This window comes from Melanotaenia boesemani, chromosome 13 (assembly GCF_017639745.1).
Source record: "Melanotaenia boesemani isolate fMelBoe1 chromosome 13, fMelBoe1.pri, whole genome shotgun sequence".
In the NCBI taxonomy this organism is placed as follows: Eukaryota; Metazoa; Chordata; class Actinopteri; order Atheriniformes; family Melanotaeniidae; genus Melanotaenia; species Melanotaenia boesemani.
In genome coordinates, this window is record NC_055694.1 from 18,799,265 (window position 1) to 18,812,156 (window position 12,892).

The 12,892-nt window shown below is 41.1% G+C and overlaps 1 protein-coding gene across 5 annotated transcripts in view; it reads left to right on the forward strand.

Annotated features, from left to right (window-relative positions):
- casz1 (castor zinc finger 1) overlaps positions 1 to 12,892 on the forward strand; it is a 73,854-nt gene that overhangs the window by 27,181 nt on the left and 33,781 nt on the right. The gene's annotated exons all lie outside the window — the stretch shown is intronic.

Consider the following 12,892-nt stretch of genomic DNA (forward strand, 5'->3'; position numbering starts at 1 on the left):
CCATTTTTACATACACATTGCTCTGAATGTCAACAATTTGTTTATATGAGTTTTAAATGTGGCTTCTCCAAAAGTTTTGCATTTGACTTTTGTGTTAGGCCTTGTTGCACTGCACTCTTCCACTTGTTACATCTCACTGTTACAATTTTTACATTCGGTGCAGGAAAGTTATATTTAGTCTTCATGAACAAAGTCATTTTTTTTCAAATATGGTACATTAACATTTTAAGGTGTTTGAACCACTTTATGCTTTATTAAAGTACACTTAAGAATGAAATATTGTACCTTTATCATTTATGTGCAGTTATGTAATTTTATCATTAATTAGTTACTTCACAGACTGATATTTTCAGCTCAACGTCAGCCATATGTATAATGTATTATATCTAACATTATGTATTAAGAAAGTTTCAATTGATGTTGTTACCTTGCACACCTCTCAAGGCTAAAAATAGAAATTATTTAAAAGTACCTAAATCCTCCAGCTCTGATGCCAAGTGCAGATGTCTTTAGATCTGTCATGAGGTAATTTTCGCAGTTGGTTAGGATTGATCTGGCTGTGTAGATACAGATGTTGTGATGGAGAGTTTTGTCATTGAAGGGATTTTCCACTCTGCGGATGTAAACAGTGTCTGTTGAAGAAAGGATAAAGAGTCTTTTTTCCCCCTCGTGGAGACACGTTTCTGAGAGGAATTATTCTCCTTGTGTACAATTAGATTTTCTCCTTTTGGTTAAATAAATACTGTGTCTGTGAACATAAACACAGATTTACACTCGGCCCTGTGAGTCATCTGCCTCTCGAGCAGACAAGCGCCTCAGCCTGGGCCTGAGATACCTTGTCGAGGCAGAAGTTTCAACTGTTCGCTTGCTGTTTATTTGTTTTCAGAACTAATGGAACCAGCCGAGTGAGAGGTGAAGTCAGAATTGAATTTGGCTTGCGTTACCGTGGCGATCTGGCAACCGCTCCCATGTCCCAAAGGACTGCTTTGGTTGCAGTGTGCCGGGCACGTGTTTATCATTTCACTGATGTGTACTGTATGCTACTGGTCTACACACACACACACACACAGTATATGTGTGTGTTTGCATTTCTGCCTTTGAGTAGTGGGTGGTGGTAGCAGCATTCACGAGAGAGACATTTTACTAAGCAGACATTTCCCCCTCTGTTTTCACTCTGACCTGGTAGGAGATTGATGACTGAATTGTGGAGTACATGTTAACAGTAACGGGTGATTTATGAAGATACTTAGGGTAAGTGAGGCCGCACAGGCTTAAGGGGAAGAAAAAGATATAGCCTTTTAAGTTAATGCAAAAATATTGCCTTTTTAAGTAATAATTGTTATTACTACTGCAGGGGTTTGGACAGAGGTCTGAGTTAAAGTTGGATGTGCACAATGTGCAGGGTTAAGCTTTTCCTTTTCCGTTGGCTATGAGCCGTCCTTTGTTTCATGCTTTTTTAACTCTGACTGTTAAACACGGAAAGTTTTTGCAAGAAAAATGTAAACAAATAAAAAAAGTGCATCTTGATACTTGGCTGGATCTATAGATGGATATTAAAAGATTAATATAGGTAGTGGAATTCAAATATTTGAATTTAAAAACACTACTTTTTCCTGGGTAAACCTCAATGGAAAACTTTTCTTGGATGAACCCTTGCACTGCAACAAGTGCACTGTGTATTTTGGCAGCTCCTCTTAGCCAAAGATCCCTCAGAAAATCTGCATGCAATTTTAGAAGAATCAGATTCTTTCCCTCTCCTTGGCTTGTGAACTCTCTTGATATTATGCGTGAGTATCCTTCTCTATTCAAATATAAGATGGAGTACACGTGAATGTGATCTATAGCATTTTTAAGAAATAAAACAATTTTAGAAAATATTGAAGAGTGTTTCCTCTAGAAGAGGGATGGCTTTCATTTTTTTTCAAGGCACCTCTTAGAGTGAGTGAAATGTTTCCCCTGTTCGCTCAGGGACGACTTTATTTCTTACCAGGGATTTAACACTCACTCAGTCCCCTCATAAATACAGCGTCCCTCAGCCCTTCGCTAGCCATAACTCATGCCCTAACTCTCTAGCTAACTAAACTCATATAGCAGAGCCAACACTTGTTTGTCTTTTACCTCAGTCTTTCTCCCTCACTCTTCCTCTTGGTCTCCTTTCCTCCTCTGTGCTGATTTATAAATGACAGAATCTTCTCTGACTACCGTCTCACCAGGCTCCTGTGCTGATCTCCTTGGCCCACTCGTGGAGTGGGTTTTAGAAGAAATGTGCATTTGAATATGAGCCAGCCTAATCTGCTTGAGGCTATTTAGAGTGAGTCTAATGCTCCAAGAATGAGCGAGAACAACACAGGAGAAAATGCGGACATCCCTCTTAGCGTGTCACAACACAGCTCAGGTCTCCAAAGAACGAAGCAAGTCTTTGATTTGCTGATGAAAATCTTTCTGTGAGGCAAAAAACATAAAATTGCTTCTTTCAAGGCACCTGTTGAAGCCACAGTGATTGTGTCAGGTTTGTTCATTTTCTTCATACTTTCATGTCACCTACATGTGGAATTTTTACTTGTTTAGTGTGTTATTCAAAGGTACAGTAAATAACTAACTCAGAGCTAATAAAGCCATGTACCTTTCAGCAGATGAAAGTGCTCAGATGGGATATTACAGTGTGGTGGAAGCAGTTTAGTGATCTGGTGCCGACTGGCATTTTGGGAGGAGACGGCCTTTCTGGCTTGGTTCCCGTATTGGTTGTTAACAGCCTGCTGGTACCTTCTGTTCTTTCTGTTCAGTCCCACTGGCCCAACACTGACAACTCCTCAAGCATCTGAAGACCCTCTGAAGTCAAAATCGCCCATTTTGATGTCTCATGGCAGCGCCCTGCGTTTTGTTGTCTTTGCATCTGAAAACATAGGCCCTGCTTGGAGGAATTACCCTCAGTACTCGTTGGTGTCAGATGAGGGAGGAGGGTATCATTCCTCTTTCTCCCCCCCTGATCTCCTTGTTCTCCTTGCTGTCCTTCCTTTCTTTTTGATCTCACCATCAAATCTTCCCTAGTTTTTATGAGTGACGTTTACCCGAAAGCAGCTTGGGAAATGGCTGGCTGAAGAAGACGTTTCAGAAAATGCGCCTGAGCAAGCCATCACCTTTGATAAAGCCATAGTTCCAGTGGGAGAAGAAGAAGAAAGCTAAAGAGTAAGAGCATTGTTGATAATGAAAAATGCCATGAAAGAGGGAACGTCTCTCTGATCCCAGCTTGTTACACCAACAATGTTTAGTCGAACAGATACTGCAGAGCACTTCTCTGTCGCTGTATCACAATGAGTGTTTGACCCAGATGACTGATCTGTATCTTGGGCACAACACCGTGCATTTATTGCACATCAGATGGCACCAAATATTCTCATAACAGAGGGAGTCACATTGGTGCTGCCATCAACATTGGAATTCCTTCAGCTGTGTTACCAATTCGCAAGAAGTTGGCAAGACACTTTAGAGAACTGCATAAAAAGAAAGAAATGATGGGGAAGTGGAGGGTAGTCAGAGGCATAGAGAGAAAGAAATGTTAGCTTTAGTAATTACTACCTCCACAGAAGCAGTGGAGAGGACAGTGAGGCAAGCAAACGCATGAAGGAGGCCCCGTGTGCAGATAATGACGGGGTATCATTGTAGCTCTGACAGCGCTAATCTCAGAGTGCTCCACAGTGTGTCTCTGTGTGTTTCTGGTTATGTGTGTATGCAGCAAATGTAAATACAGTTGGGATGTATGGAGGTTTTGGTACAGTATTGTCAACTCATGTTCTACCAGGTAACCATCAACCTGACAGTTTATCCAACTCTTCTGACAGTTGACGCCTCATAGAGCTTCTTAAAGACAATTCTGAAACTCCACAGTTGCTTGTTAATCCTCTCAAACTTGTTTTTATTTGCACAAGGGTGAAAGAGAGGAAATAAAAGCAGACTAATCCAACTTTCTTTGTATTTTTATTTTTCCTTCTTTCTATTTGAAGTTGTGAGACAGTCATTTAGGGCTCAACACAGAACACAGGAGAAAGTGTTATGAATATGTATCAATGCAGCATATGGCAGCAGTAGCGCTGGGACTAGGTGTGTCCAGAAGGTAGAGTGCTGCCGATGCATTATTCTCCATTCAAATTACCAAAGTAAGAATGCAGCAGGGAGCTGAGAGGTGTTCACCGTGTCTGTAGACGGGGCAGAAGAGTTTCCATGCAACACAGCAGGAACTGAAGAGCAGTGATGAGCACAGTAGTTGGCTATCTGAGTTTCCTTGATTTGGCAAATTTTTTTTCAGCAGGTTCAAACTCAGCACGCTCACTGACATGAGTGTGATTAAAAGTGATATTTCTGACACATTAGGATGCGCACAGGAAGTAACCTCCTCTAAAGCGTTCATTATTAGATGCATGACAGACCTGAATATTTATAAAATAGGTTTTAATAATTAATAGCAGCAATCTGCTCCCGTAATTCATCAGATTTGCACTTCAACAGAGAATCCGTTTTCACTTTAAAATAATAATAAGAGGAATATTAATGTTGCAGAAATGTAAAACGGGCAGCTGGTTACAGCGCATATACGCAAGCGCTCCATGTTCACTTCTGAGGCTTTTCTTTAACCTGCTACTTTTCAAATAAAATTACATCTTAAGCCGTCAATGCTGCACCATTTTAAACTCTTCAGTTGTTTGTGCTAGACAATTTAGTGAGAGGCTTCTCACAAATGTGGCAAGTCATGAAGATAAAGCTGCAGGAAACAAAGTGGGTTTGGTGTAGAATGCAAAAGTAGTTGCTGTGGTTTTATCAAAAGCAAATTTATTTGTTTGAGTCAACTTTGCAGCACTTCCTTTTGTATACTGAGACCCAAAATAGACAGCATTCTTTTTTTTCCTATAAAGCAGCTTTGCTTTTTTCATCATTTCAGTCAACATCACCCCCTCCCCCCACCCATTTATGGTTCGTGTTGTTTTATCACACCTTCAAATTCAGTCACAGCGCATTCCTGGCTCTACTGAACTACTAGAAACACAAATGTTCTTGTTTTAGGTGAAAACTGACACATTCACTTCTGCCTCTAGTTCGTGTCTAACTTTTATTTCATTGCTATCACTGACAGGACGGTGATTATTACCTTCACTGAGGATCAGTTCTTCATGAGTGCGTGGAAATGTCAATGTGTCTCTCAAAAAAAAAAAAGAAAAAAAAAAAAATTGACATGACCTGCATCCACTAGACAGAAAGGAGCAGAAGGAGAGCTCTGAGCACAATGCCCTGCTGTCTACAACCCTGCAAACATGTGCACAACACACATACACCGATTAATATTGGTTACAGCCACTTAACATACAGTATATGTTTACAGTATATTGTGCACCTAGCCGCATTTCCCAAACCACACAGACACGTAGAAGGCACATTAAAACGTCTTGCGTGATCACAAACACACTCTTGTCACTTCTATTCTGCTTGTCAGAAACGCAGTACCTCCTGAATCAAAGTTCTTGCAGAAGAGTTACAGTTAGAGACTCTACAAATTGTAAATACCGTGAGTATGAAGACTCATTTCATCACTTCCTCTCTGAGAGTGTATTTTGATCAAAATTTAATTGTGCTTCATGAGAGAAAAGACTTTGAACAGCAGACTGGTACAGTAGAAAATGATAAAAAGTACAGTTTTCTTTGAGCAATGGATCATTTTTGGACAGGTACAGAAGCTGCTCAGGATGACATTTTAACAGGCACCTTTGATTCATTTTACTGCATGTAAAGTCCAAAAGAGGAAAGTCTGTCAGGCAGAGCAAATGTTTTAATGGTAGCCGGGGATCGATGCTGTCAGCACAGGCATCCTGTCTGGAAATACATGCTTTTTGGGTTAATGTCACCTCCTTCTTTCTTTTCAAGGAGAGAGAAAGGAGAAAAAGAGGGAAACAGAATAGGGAGGGGCGGGAGGGCATGAAAAGAGGTCAGCGGGATTTGATGCAAACATGCCAAACTAGGCTGAATTTAGGGAAATTGCTTGAAAAACATTGACTCGCACTTTTATTCACGAGGCCCTCGTGTCTGAAAAACAAATTTAAAACGTAACCTTGAAAATCAATTAAGAAGTCCCCAGGAGCTGGAGAAAAAAAAAAAAGAAGGGTAAGGTCCACCCTTCTTTTTCCTTTCCCCCCCTCCCTGCTTGTCTCTTTCCTTCCCTCCACTTTAGAGGGACTTGGATCTGCCCATCAGAACAACGGTTTATGTGAGGAGACTTTGTCAGCAGCGGCTTTATTTAATTTTTTTTTCTTTTTTTTTTTAACGACAGAGGGCCTTATATGCTGTCAAAATGTCTTAAGAGTCTTATTAAAGAAATGCCACAGCTCATTTCCTTGTAATGCAATTCATATGCTGGTGAAAGGGGGCATGTCTAAAGATCTAAACAGCTTTGCTTTTTAGGCTTCACATTAGGGGTTATCTGTGAGGGCTTGTCATTGATTGACATTATCTGGCCTGACAGGGCCTCATATCAAGGTTAACCTCATGGACAAAAGCGCCACCCGCATGGACACGCAAATACAATCCCTCACACACACTGAAACGAGGCATGTTCTCCTCAACGTCCTGTTGAGCGGGGTGCTACGTACTTGTGGCTGCTTCATCTATGTGTGTAAGCCAGGTGGAGATTTCCAGACTTAATTGATAACTAATGGAGCAGCGTGTGCTGAGTTTACCCCAGAGCATTGACACTGTGAGTGTGTATATGTGTGTGTTTGTCCTGTAGAGACATAGATGTGCTAGGTGATGATAGGAAGGTACAGATGACTTACTCAGCATTTACAATTTCTTGATTCTGGTAAATAAAATATGGCTCCAAAGATACTAACAAGGAGAGACACACTCTAGTATTTCTGAACTCTTAGGCAAAGTAGGCCATTTTCTTCACTATGGAAAAGTGTTCTGACACTTTATGAGCGCAATACACACACTCACACAACTCCCCTTCTCCCTCCCAACAAGCCACTAAGGCAAAGAGAGATCCCCGTGACCAAAATACAACTGAAGCAGTTAATCTGTACAGATATTAGCTCAAGGGCCCTTGAGAGGTGCACCGCTGAGCCCCTTCTCCACTGTACTATACACTGCCTTGCTCCTGCACCAAGCACAGCAACCATGGGGGAGGGACACAGGGGTCGTCTGCTCATTTACCCTGCCGGTTGGCTTATCAAATTGCACTCCTGGTGTCATGAAAGTGAACATGAGTCTCAAAACAAAGCCGCAAGAATAAATTTCCCTTGTTTCAGCCTGTGGAGACATGGGACTGTGTACGATTGTGTGTTTTTTCGAGAAAGCTCTTGCCTACTCCTACACACTTACAAATGAAGTCATCATCTGGTGCCAGCTGTGAGTCCAGATTTGATGTACAATTTTAACAAGTTAGCTGCGTGTCCTATGAATTACCCTAAGCAGCAAACTGAATAAAAGTTGTCTGTTTTGGTACGAAGCTGTCAGAATGGTTCTTGTCACTCATGTCATGTTGTTTTTTTTTTCTCCCTCAGACCATTTTAGATTGCTTGTCCTCTGCTCTGGAAAATACCATAATTACCCTGTTTGTGATGAAGCCGGGGGGCGTATTTGTCCTTAGATCTTAACTTTCCTGCCTGATTGCCCTCAAGTTCAGTGTCTTTCCTCCTCCATCTGTGCTCAAAATATACATTGTTTTCTTCAGCCATTGTCCCGTGCAGTCAGCGAGTGTGTTACTAGGGCCGTTTGTATCTGCTTTTGTCCTGCAGTGTCTTGTTTGTTTTTTTTTTTGTTTTGTTTTTTTTGCTGCGGTGTGGCGGGAGCGTGGCACTTGGCTGAGGGCTTGTGTTTGATAACAGCCCGTGGACTGAGCTGAAGTGAAATAGTCCAAACGGGTTCTTCAAGGTCAGAAGCCCCAGAAAGACTGCAGACAATATACAAGGTCACAATCTAGTCTAAAAGCAAAAACTGCTGTATTGATAAAAAAGAGAGAGAGAGAGAGAGTGAAAAAGAAAGAGGAGAGGAAAGCAAGTAGGCAGATGTGCTACCTACTGATTAATTTTATAATAGATCTGCGAGAAAAGGGACGAGTGAAGGGTAGAGTTTAGGGAGAATACATGTCCATGTTTCTGTGCAGGGGATGTATGTTTCTGTACGTGTGTGCAGTTGCATTGATCTTGTGCTGAAATCTAAAAAAAATCCAATAGAAATCCAGTGGTTAAAAAAAGAACAAAATGTGACAGATTGGTGCTGGTGGCGGTTTCCAGAGTGCACAATCTCTCTCTTCATGCCTGAATCATTTCCTATCATTGCTGCAGTTTGTGTGATCTGTTAAGTACAGTGTGAAAGTACTCTTTCAAAGATCACAAGCAACTCACTTCTCCTGTTTTGACAGTAATGCACGTATCATATAATCTCATCAGCACCATGTTTTATGACAGAAGCAACAGTCACCAGAAGTTCCTTATTTTTTATTCAGTCACTTTATGAACAATGTACCTTTTTGTTCTCCACCCACTGTGCTATTATCTTTTTATGAAAATAAGCATAAGGTAATAGACTCTTGTCATCTTTTATGTACCTTTATCTTACTTTATCTCTTGTTCTCTCTATCCCTTTTTCTTTCTCCTCCCATACCTGGCAAACCTGCCAAGTCAGAAGAGCTCCAAAGTGGATCAGTTAGTGGCAGCTAGTGGAAGCTAATTCCCAGCCCCAGCTAAACCTGTTTCTTCAGGAAGACTCAGAGGGACACAAGGCCTGGGAGATTCCCATATGCTCTGCCACCCCTTCCTGTCAGTGATCACCTCCAGTAACTGTCTTGGTCCTTTTGGAAGTGTAAACCCACTTTACCGGTCCCTTTTCTAAATGCCTTCTCTGTATAGACTTCTCCTCAGATGTACCCACCCCACACCCCCATCTATCAACTAGTTGGCAATGGCATTGTTTTTAATCATCAGAACCTCAAAATTATTATTATCGCTTCTGATGCGGCAATTAAAACTTCAGGTCAGAGGCACAACGAGCGGTGATCAGCAGCCGAGCTGAGAAGTTTTAATTAGACGATCAGAACCATTAATGCACAAAAAAAGGTGTGCGCTGGGAAATTAACGGGAACGTCTTAATCAGGGTTAGCGACTCCGAAGAGGAGTCAAGTGAACAGAGAGCAAAAAACAAATCATTTCCGCACCACTGGGACAAAACTCAATTAAATATGCATGCAGAAAAATGGAAATTTCTCAGCATCCGCTGCACCGACTGTTAGAAAACTGTGGCAAAATCTCACGGCGGGGTCGGCGACCTGCTTATTGTTATTCTTCTGTAATAAAAATGAGAGAGGGGCCAGATGCTGGGGTCTGGGTGCGGTGGCGTAGTTGTCCATCAGTGGCTTTCCGCTTGACTTCCTTACGGCTGTTGCTTCTCTACCATGCAGGGAAGAAGCAAGACAAGGAGCGAGAACAGGAAACATTCTCTTCTTGCAAGCTGAAGATTTACAAAAATAAAAACACAGTCATTTTCAAGCGTGTCTGTGAAAGCTTGCCTGTGTGGCTCTATGATTTTCCTGAAACACATACACACACACTCTCTCACAAACATCTCCCTTGAGAGCCAGAGACATGAAAGGTTCACTGAGCTACACACTGGGAGCCTTGTCGATTAATCTGCCAAAGGTTCATAAAGTTATAACCAGACTTCTTTTTCTTTTTAAAAGAGCTACTGCAACTCTCGGCAGCATATTGTAAAATAATCCTGAGCTGAACAGACATCTCCCAGACCTTGTTTGTATTAATTAACTTGAGATATTGCGGGGGGTTTGTCCCTGTGTCAGTCATGTTGGAACTCAGCAGGAATCTACAACAGGCTCTGTCTCTGTGTTTGATTAGTTGAAGAGATAAGCTTCAGTTTAAACAGGTAATATCTACCTCTCTTATATACAGACCCCTCCTGTGCTCTCGCTCCATACAAACTGAAACACTGCAGGGAGTTAGTGTTTTTATGGGGCACCACTGTTGCCTGAACTAACAACAAAGTCAACTTTTTCAATTTTCTTTGTGACATTACATCTTCCACAAGTTTATTACAAAAGCACTTTGGACATAATCTGCCTGGCGTTGTATGTTAGATAGAGGTAAAGCCATGACCCTGCTAGTCACAACCATTGTTAACTCCCACATCCTTTAACTGGCGCAGGCTTGATTACACTCTGTGCACGTTCACACAAATAATGCACTTCCAACAGAGTTATTACGATTTGAAACACCACTTGATTGGGCATGATATCATTCTGGCACACAAACACTCTGCATCAAAAACCAAAGAGACCTGTAGGGCTCAGAGCTGTGGAATAGTTAGTTTGTCATTGCAAGAGGCTGGAAGACACAAACCTTGTCATCTAGCTCTGAGAAGAAGCAGAACCCCAAAGAACTAAAGCACCAATGCGCTTTTTGACTGAAGATGAAAAAGATCCTGACGTAGTGCAAATGCATTCAAAATAGTTTCTTGACTTTTTCCTCATGTTTGCCCTTATACAGGCACTATGTGGCTCTTCTTTGTGGTCCTGCACTGTTTCCAGTAAAAATAATGTCACTCTTAACGTAAGCAGTTGGAAAAATTAGTTTCAGCTGCTGTGTTCAAACTCAAACCTGCCTGTTTTTCCAACTCCCGGTGCTTACTGAGGTGTCGCCTCCTTGACAATTAGCACACCAGGCTAAAACAGAGTGTAAATAATGTCCAATGCGTGTGACAGTGTTGTTTTTCTTTCTGATATTCATTAATAAGGTAGAATGCTTACTGGACTCTCAATGAGGTGTGTGTGTGTGTGTGTGTGTGTGGGCAGGGAGAGGGGGTGGTGGGGGGGTTGATCCCAGAGGGAAAAGTTGTTCTTTCATGTAGGTCCCCAAAGATTTTATCTCATTGTACGCCATCATGCACACAAATGACTTGAGGTAAACAGCTTAGTGTTACCATAGCAATTCTTATCATAAACAATGGCAAAAAAAGCTGCTGTGGACAGAAACCCACATCATAAATAATAGTTCAGACTGCTTCCATAAACCGTTGAACTGTATCATGTTCCTCCTCAAGGAATGCACACATTTAATTTGTTTTAAATCATGTTTTACCTTAAATGAGAAAATAGTGACTAAATTGTTTTTGATTATTCAGTTTGAAGCCCTAACTGGAAACTCAGTGGGTAGTGGTCTTCCATTCATGTTCCTTATTGTTAACAGAAAATCATGCATAAATAGGCACTAATGGATAGAAACCACCATGTAGGGGTCATTTCCTACAAGCAGCTTGAGATTAGAATACAAAGGAAATCAGTAGTTAAAACATGATATACTGAACACAGTCAACTAAAAAAAAAAACTCTACAGCAACACCCAACTGACCCCAATCTTCCTTTGGAGAATATTTCTGGGAAAAAAAAAATATAAAAAAAAACTTGAAAATTTATGTCTTCAACATCCTAACAGTTTTTCCAGCTAATTCCTTTTTTTCAAAATTGCTGTATTCTAAAAGCTGACCCTTTCACCTTCTGCCTGCAATTGTCTAACACTAAATTGTGCCATAATGTGCCTCTAATATATGTTCCCCTCAAAACTGCATAACTCCTGAAGTCATTGTTTCAGAGAGGAAGCTGCATTGTAAATACAGTAACTGAGAAAGCATGTGTGGGTAGCACGGGGGGTTCATTGTCTGGCAACGGTGTGATCTGTAAATTGCATATCCTCTAATGATTCCACAACTTTACAAAAGAAAATGAAAACAGGATTTTATGTTGCTCCAATGTGATTTACATAATGCCGGCAATGGCTCACCCATGATTGTGCTTGGTTTTATGGCTGAGGGAAAATGAAGAGGCTCGTACTCATTGATATAGAAAGTGGATTGAGTCTTTAAGATAGAACTTTGTTACCTCTGATATCACACATTTTTCTACGCACAAGCACAAGTCGATATTGTGTATTATCATAACATGAGTGTGGCTCAAACAGTCAGAAAGACATATCTCTACTGTGACTTTTCATTCAGCCGCAACGCTTTACTTCCCACTGAATAAAAAAAAAAACATTCTTGATCTAATCCTGGGTGATTCTTCAGATTTTTACAAAAGAAAAATGTGTAAATACTGTATTACTCACTGTTACCTTCTACTTGCTTTCTGGAAAGTCATTTATTAATTGTCCAGAAAATGGCTTCAGAAGGTGAACTTTGCGGGGGGCTCTGGAAATGAAGTGAAAGGTAACACAGTGCAGTTTCTGCCCTAAAAAGGCAGCTCTGGATATGGAATGCCACAGGCAGCTGTTCCTGCCTCATCAGAGGACATGTTATAAAGATAGCCCCACTTGGGTTGAAATAATGCCACCCATTCCTGCCCCAAAGCATGCTCTCTCATGTGCTATTGTTCACAGAGGCCCACTGGGGAAAGAATTTAGAGATGTTTTGTGATTTGTGATACATTTTGGGGTAAGGATATTTAAAATAAAGAAACTACAGCACTTTTATGTACATGGCCAATTTTTCTCCTTCCAACAACCTCTTAAAAAACTGTCATTTAGTCTAATCCATCCTAATAGCTCATATGAGATCTAAAAAAGCCCAAAAGTGCTCAGGGTTTTCACTCCTCAGCCTGACAGCTTAAATGCTCTGCAGCCGCCCCCCCACTCAGTGTCAGGACCGAGCCTCTTGAGGTGAAAGTGAAGATAACATTTCACAGTGTCTATATAGTGCTGTCATGTGAAGGATTATGTAGCCATGTACTTGCCGCTTGTAGTACTGTAGGGGGTCTGATAGCTATCTGCATGTGGTTTCAGCTGCTTCTACTTATTTTATACTCATTTTCTTTCACTGCTGTGTTAAAAGCTGACCCACGAACTGTGAC